At 38.6% G+C, this 7,300-nt stretch overlaps 1 non-coding gene across 1 annotated transcript; it reads left to right on the top strand.

Moving 5' to 3' along the window:
• The first annotated feature begins 1,148 nt into the window (after positions 1 to 1,148).
• LOC112794004 (small nucleolar RNA R71) lies at positions 1,149 to 1,257 on the top strand. Its single transcript, XR_003198686.1, has one exon. It is a non-coding gene; the product is annotated as a small nucleolar RNA R71 (small nucleolar RNA).
• The last annotated feature ends 6,043 nt before the right edge of the window (positions 1,258 to 7,300 follow it).

The following is a 7,300-nucleotide window of genomic DNA, read 5'->3' as shown; positions in this document are numbered from 1 at the left end:
TGGTATCTACATGAGCCTTGGTTTCCTTTAATTCTTGGATAGGAACTTCATCAGTGGGTGTTTAATACTCAGTAGGAATAACCTTACTGGTGTTCAACTCTATCTCTTGTAGCTTTCTGGGCATTGAACGGCCAGTGGGGACATCTTCACTGGCGTTCAACACCAGCTTCTTTGCCAATTTGGGCGTTGAACGCCCAGTAAGGTGGACCTTACTGGGCGTTCAACGCCATTAAAGGTGTAGCATTAGGCGTTGAACACCCATTAAGGACTTCCTTACTGGGGTTTAATGCCAAGAATGGCATATCATTGGGCATTGAACGCCCATTAGGGATATCATCATTAGTGTTCAATGCCATATTACTCCCTTCAGATTCGGCCTCAGCTTCAATAGTAATGGCCTTACAGTCTTCTCTTGGGTTTACTTTAGTGTTACTAGGAAGAGTGTTAGGAGGAGTCTCAGGGATCCTCTTGCTCAGTAGACCAACTTGTACCTCCAAATTTCTGATAGAGGACCTTGTTTCAGTTATGAAACTATGAGTGGTCTTAGAGAGGTTGGAGAACATAGTGGCTAAGTCAGAAAGGATCTGCCTAGGATTCTCCATATGTTCCTTAGAAGGTGGGAATGGTGGCCTGTTGTTGAACCTATTCTGGTTTCTTCCACCTTGATTATTATTGAAGCCTTGCTGAGGCTTCTGTTGATCCTTCCATGAAAGGTTAGGATGTCCTCTATGATGGATTGTAGGTGTTTCGATAGGGTTCTCCCATGTAATTCACCTCTTCCATTGTAGGTTGGTCAAGATCATAAGCTTCTACTTCAGAGGAAGCTTCTTCGGTGCTGCCAGCTGCAGCTTGCATTCCAGTCAAATGCTGAGAGATCATATTGATCTGCTGGGTCAAAATCTTGTTCTGAGTCAATATGGCATTCAGAGTGTCTACTTCAAGAACTCCTTTCTTTTGAACTACCCCATTATTCATAGGATTTCTCTCAGAAGTGTACATGAATTGGTTGTTTGCAACCATCTCAATGAGTTCTCTTACATCTGCAGGCATTTTCTTCAAGTGGAGTGATCCATCTGCAGAGCTATCCAATGATATTTTGGACATCTCAGAGAGACCATCATTGAAGATACCTAAGATAGACCATTCTGAGAGCATGTCAGAAGGACATCTCCTGATCAATTGCTTGTATATTTCCCAAGCTTCATAGAGGGGTTCACCTTCTTTTTGTCTGAAGGTTTAAACTTCCACTCTGATTTTGCTCATCTTCTGAGGCGAAAAGAACTTGGCCATGAAAGCATTAACCAATTTTTCCCAAGAGTCTAGGCTTTCTTTAGGTTGAGAGTCCAATAATATCCTAGCTCTACCTCTAACCGCAAAGGGAAAGAGCATAAGTCTGTAGGCCTCAAGATCAACTCCATTGGTCTTAATAGTGTCACAAATTTGCAAGAATTCAGATAGAAACTGATGTGGATCTTCTAGTGGAAGTCCATGGAATTTACAATTCTGTTGCATTAGAGAGACTAATTGAGGCTTAAGCTCAAAGTTGTTTGCTCTAATGGTAGGTATGGAGATACTTCTTCCATAGAAATCAAAGGTTGGTATAGTGTATTCACAAAGACCCTTTATTGCATCTCCTTCATTATTAGGCTCGGCTGCCATCCTTTCAGCTTCTTGTTCGAAAATCTCTATGAGGTTTCTTCCGGAGTGTTGTACTTTAGCTTGTTGTAAACGTCTTTTTAAGGTCCTTTCAAGTTCAGGGTCAAGATTAAAGAGATGTTCTTTATCTCTGTTCCTGCTCATAAATAAGAAAAAGAAAACAAGAAAGAAAAAGAATGGAAACTCTATGTTCAAGAATAGAGGACTCCCTGTGAGATGTGAAGAAGAAAGAAGAATGAGGATAGAGACAAGAGAAGAAGAATTTGAATAAAAGGGAAGAAGAATTCAAAAATTAGAAGTAAAAAGAGAAAATCTTTTTGTTTTTATTTTTTTATTAATTAAATTCAAAGATAAAAGCTAATTAACTAAAAGATTTGAAAATTAAATAATGAATTTCGAAAAAGAAGAGGGAGAAATAGAGAAGATATTTTTGAAAATTAGAAGAGAGAAGAATTAGATAGGAAGTTTTGAAAAAGAAGAAAGAGAAAATAAGTAACTAATTAAGAAAGATTTAAAATTAAGATAAGATAGAAGATTAGAAAATATTTGAATTTAAAATTTAAAATTAGAAAAGATAATATAGAAATTGAAAAGATTTGAAAAGATTGGTTTTGAAATTTGATTTTTGAAAAAGATTTTATTTTGAAACTTGAAATTTGAAAATTTTAAATTTTAAATTTGAAATTGAATTTTAAAATTTGAATAAGATAAGAAAATTTTTTTGAATTTAAAGAAGAAAAGAATAAATAAGATGAAAAAGATATGATTTTGAAAAGATGAAAAAGAAAATAAGATGAATTTGAAAAAAATTGAATCTTTGAATTCGAAATAAGATAAAAAAGAAAGATAAGAATTATGAAGAAAGAGAACAACAAAGACACAACTTAAAATTTAAAGATTAAAACAGAAAAAATAGAACAACTTGAAACTAAGAAGAACATAAGAACAAAACTCGAAAAATTCAAGCAATTAAAGAACACACAATGGACACCAAACTTAAGATTTGACATAGATCAGACAAAAGACACTATTTTGAAATTTTTTTGAATACTCAAGAAAGTTCGAACTCTAAAAAACAAGAACAAAAGACTCAAACAAAAGATAAAGATTAATAAAGAAAAGAAAAGTTTTGAAAATTTTATTTTTAATTTTTTATTTTCGAAAAAGAAATAACTCAAGAACAGTATACGAATCATGAATTAGAATCAACTTAGACAAACATGTATCTTAAATCTAAGCAGATAGAAGATTAAGTATTAAAGTACTTAAAGAAAATGTTACTCAGTAATTGTGAATCTAATGATAAGAAGATGGTTAATGCTTCAGAGATGCTTTGTTCTTCTAGATCAATACTTTCTTACTGTCTACTCCAACTATGAATGATTTCTTCTATAGCAGGCTGTATATGATCAACGCTGGTTTGAGCGGCCGCCAATCTTTCTCTAGGCTGAAAACCAGGTTTAGTGCGCATCCCATCTGAATGAGGGTGAAGCTCTTACAGTTCATTTTCTTGGTGATCCTACTCAAAATGCCACAGACAAGGTCGAATCTTTTAGATCAGAGAATGATGTGCCTTGGTTCTAGCCTTTACCACAAAGACCCTAATCTCCTATACCTCAGCTAAACTGATGTCTCGAGGAGTCCAAACGAAGTCGTGGATTAGCCATCTAAGAGATGTATAATCAAGATAGTGGTTCATTGATATCCGATGAAAGAGTCGCTGACCCATGTAGAATAAGATAAATTACGGTTCATATAGTTACGAAGGAGAGGATCAAACACAAATTAAGTAGAACAGTAGTACTTTTATTAATCCATAAAACTCAGCAGAGCTCCTAACCTTAACCTATGAGGTTTAGTGGCTCATACTGTACATAATGGTGTTCGAAAATATGATATGCTGTAGAGTGTTCTAAAACATGGTTGATATTCTCCTATATATACTAATCTAATAACTAAGGATTATAGAAACATGATATGCTTAGGCTTGTAGTGCGAAAATCCACTTTTGGGGCCCACTTGGTGAGTGTTTGGGCTGAGCTAAGAGTGTCTCCACGTGCTAGTAGGGTTCTTGGGCATTGAACGCCTGCTTGGGACACCTTTGTGGGCATTGGACGCCAGCTGCTCCCTTTTGGGCATTTGTAAAACCCGGTTAATTAACGGCTAATTAACCCATAAATGAGAATTTATTCTTGAAAGCCCAAAAATGTGATTTTTATGGTTAAAAGTGATAGAGGAGATTGAGACGAGAATTTTGGTACCAATTTTATAGAATTCGGACCAAGATTGGACCGAACGGGCCAAACCGGGCCAGTTGGACCCAAAGTGGGCCCTTGGCCCAACATAACTTAACCAAAACCCTAGTTTTCAGCATTCTCTCTCCTCATTTGTTACACACACAAGCTGAAATTAGAAAGAAAGGGAGGAAGAACACTCTCTCAAGTTCTCTCCCTTGGTTGATCTTCAAACTACCATAACTTTTGATCTAGAGCTCCGATTGCCGCCCCGTTTGCGGCCACGCGTTCACCGCGGAGAGCTCTACAAAACCCATACAACCAATCTTGAGGTAAGCCACACCTTGCTGTTCGAAATCTCAGCCCCTATTTTCGAGTTTTATGGGTGAAATGTTGAGATTTTGGGTTCTTTGATGTTATAGGACCCAACTCTCTTGAAGGAGAAGGTTAATCTTGTCTCCTTGGACCTTGGGTGTGGTAAGATTCTCAACCCTAGTGTATTTTGTTGTTTTATGATGTTTGGGTTTTGAGATGTTGTGTATGGGTATGATGGTTGTGGCTTAGGTTGTGTATGTGTGGATATTGGAGCTTGATTGGTGATTTTGAAAAGCTTGGAAAGGGTTTGGTGGTGAAAAATCCGTTCTTGGAGGTGTTGAGGCCTTGAGAGCTTGTGGATAAGTGATTTGGAAGTGCTCCGGTGGAGCTTGGGAAAATCGGCTAAGGTATGGTTTCGGTTTCCCGTATCTAATATGTAATGTGGTAGGAAATACTTAGGCTAGAGGCCCTAAGATAGGCATTGAATGGTTGATGTTGTTGAATGATTGAGATATATGATGTGGTCATATATGTGATGATGATTATTGATGTCTTGGTGGTATGATGTATGAGAAATATGCATGTTGTGATATATGCTTGATGATTGGTTATGGTTGAATTGTGGGTTGAACCATGTTGATGGTGAGTATGATGTTGTTTGTGTACCATAATGATTTATTGGAATTGGTGTTGTTGAGAATTGGCATGAGGAATAGTATATGATATGTCAATATGTTTGAGTTTGAGCCACTTGGGTGAAGTGGGATAAAATGATGATATAGTGATTTTGTATATTGTGGGTTATGTGTCAATGTGTGAGTTGAGGAGGCTTGATGTTGAATTTGATACGTTTGAATTGATTTCAAAGAAAAGGGATGAAATTGGCATGTTTTGGTTGATTTTGGAAAGAGTTGAAAATGGTTTGTTTTGAAAATGGCATATTGTGGTTTTGTATGAAAATATGGTTTTTGGGCATACTTTGACGGGACATAACTTGGACTACGGATATCCGTTTTGTACCAAATCTGTTTAGAAATGAAATTGGATCCGGGATGTCTATGCCGTTAGAAGAACGGGTGAAAAACAATTTAAAATAAGGAAGTTATGTCCGTTGGAAGATTGGGGTGTAAACCTGTGAAATTCTGCAGCTTTTAACTTAGAAAATTTTTAGCAGAACGACCCCTTGCGCGTGGGCGCACCTGGCGCGTACGCGCCGATCTTCCGAGAAGTGCCATCCACGCGTACGCGTGATGTGCGCGGGCGCGCCGATTGTGCTGCACCCAATGCCCGGCCATTTTCCAGAGAGTTATGCCAGGACTGTGCCGGTGTTGTGCCTGGGGCACGAGAACACCCGCGCGTACGCGTGGTTGACGCGTGCGCGCCGATGGGCAAGTTTGGTATCCACGCGTTAGCGTGCATGACGCTTACGCGTCGATGAGTTTTTAAGGCCATCCACGCGTGCGCGTGGAGTGCGCGTACGCGTGGCCCTGTTTTCATCTCAAAGTTGATTTTTGAGTTTTAAAAGCCAAATTTCATACTTCTAAGCCTCCGAACTCACCACTTATATCTTAAATCATTATGATATGCCTAGCTATGAGAGAAGGAGCTAGTGGTTGTGGTAACTTGCGAGTGAAGCAAGGTAAAATGAATGATCATTGAGGATCATTGATGAATATGTGAGATGTGGAGGATGGTGGTGGAAGTGCTTGTTATGCCATTGGCCGAAGGGCCGTAATTGTTTATGAATAGGCTGGTTCTGGATTGAACCGTGAGCCGGAATAGCTGTGTATGCTATGGATATTGGCTGGTTATGGATTTAACCGTAAGCCGGATGGCTGATATGGATGTTGATCCATGGATGAGAATTCATGCATGTTTATGCTGAATTATTGATATTTGTGATTTGCACTTCCACTCTCGGAGTTACGAGTTTCCCTGGGTAGTAGCAGTGACTAGCCACCACGTGCTCCAGGTTGAGACTTGGTACTCTTCTGACCCTATGTCATAAGTGTGGCCGGGCACTGTGAAAGACCCGGATGAGCTCGCCCCCGTATATATTCACCAGTGAGGGTGATGGATATAGATCATGATTATGATCAAGTTTATGACGAGTATAACTCGAGTTGGGGATGCATGACAGAGGGACAGTCTGATGGTTAGCTACCAGGACTTGTCGGGTTGGCTCTATAACCGACAGATGATATCATCAGCCACTAGGGACAGGCATTCATCATATGCATACTATGTGAATTGTTTGAGATTGCCTATTTGACTGCATATAACTTGCTAATTGTCTAAATGTCTTACTTGCTCCTATTTGTATATTCCTTGTTTGATATAACTGTGTTTGCTATATTATACTCCTGCTGGTGGTTGGGAGGTCTGAAGGAATTGGAAAGGGAAGTATTAGTTAGACTGAAGAATCTTTAGTCAGATGCCCTTGTATGGTTTAGCTTGTTTATAAGCTTTGATATTATCTGGAGGAAGCTCTAGGATCGCCTTTGGCTTTCCTCTATTATTATGTATTATATATGTGGAAACTGTTACCTGCTGGGAACCTCTGGTTCTCACCCATGCGGATTTTGTGGTTTTCAGATGCAGGACGTGAGGTGTCCCGCTGATGCATGCTGGAGACTTCTGTTATTGCGAAGATCCTTTGTTCTTGGGGCTATGTTTTGGTTTATATGTTTTGTTTAGATACTTTTATCTCCATTTAATAATACAAACTGTGATACTCCTCTTGTGGGAGATTTTGGAGAATAGGTTTTATGTATTTGTGTTCCTTTGGGTTTCCTTTGGGGTTTTCCTTATTTCTATCATATGTATATATTGTTATGCTCGGACCGGTTATCTTCGCAGCCGGATCTTGAGTCTTGATATTCCTGTTTTTGACACTCCTTTGTATATATATAATCTCGCGTTGGTTTATCCTTGTTCGTTACGTTATCGATCGGAGTGTTGCGCTTTGAATTGCGATTGGTTTTTGTTTACCCCTTTTTCTACAAAGGCTCCTAGTTATAATCAATCATTCATACTACTATACGTACTAAATTTTTATTTTAGAGGTCGTAATACCTTGCCATCCTTGAATTATG

Source organism: Arachis hypogaea, chromosome 3 (genome assembly GCF_003086295.3).
Source record: "Arachis hypogaea cultivar Tifrunner chromosome 3, arahy.Tifrunner.gnm2.J5K5, whole genome shotgun sequence".
Taxonomy (NCBI): Eukaryota; Viridiplantae; Streptophyta; class Magnoliopsida; order Fabales; family Fabaceae; genus Arachis; species Arachis hypogaea.
The sequence above is the reverse complement of the archived record's forward strand: the minus strand, read 5'-3'. Positions and strand labels throughout refer to the sequence as shown.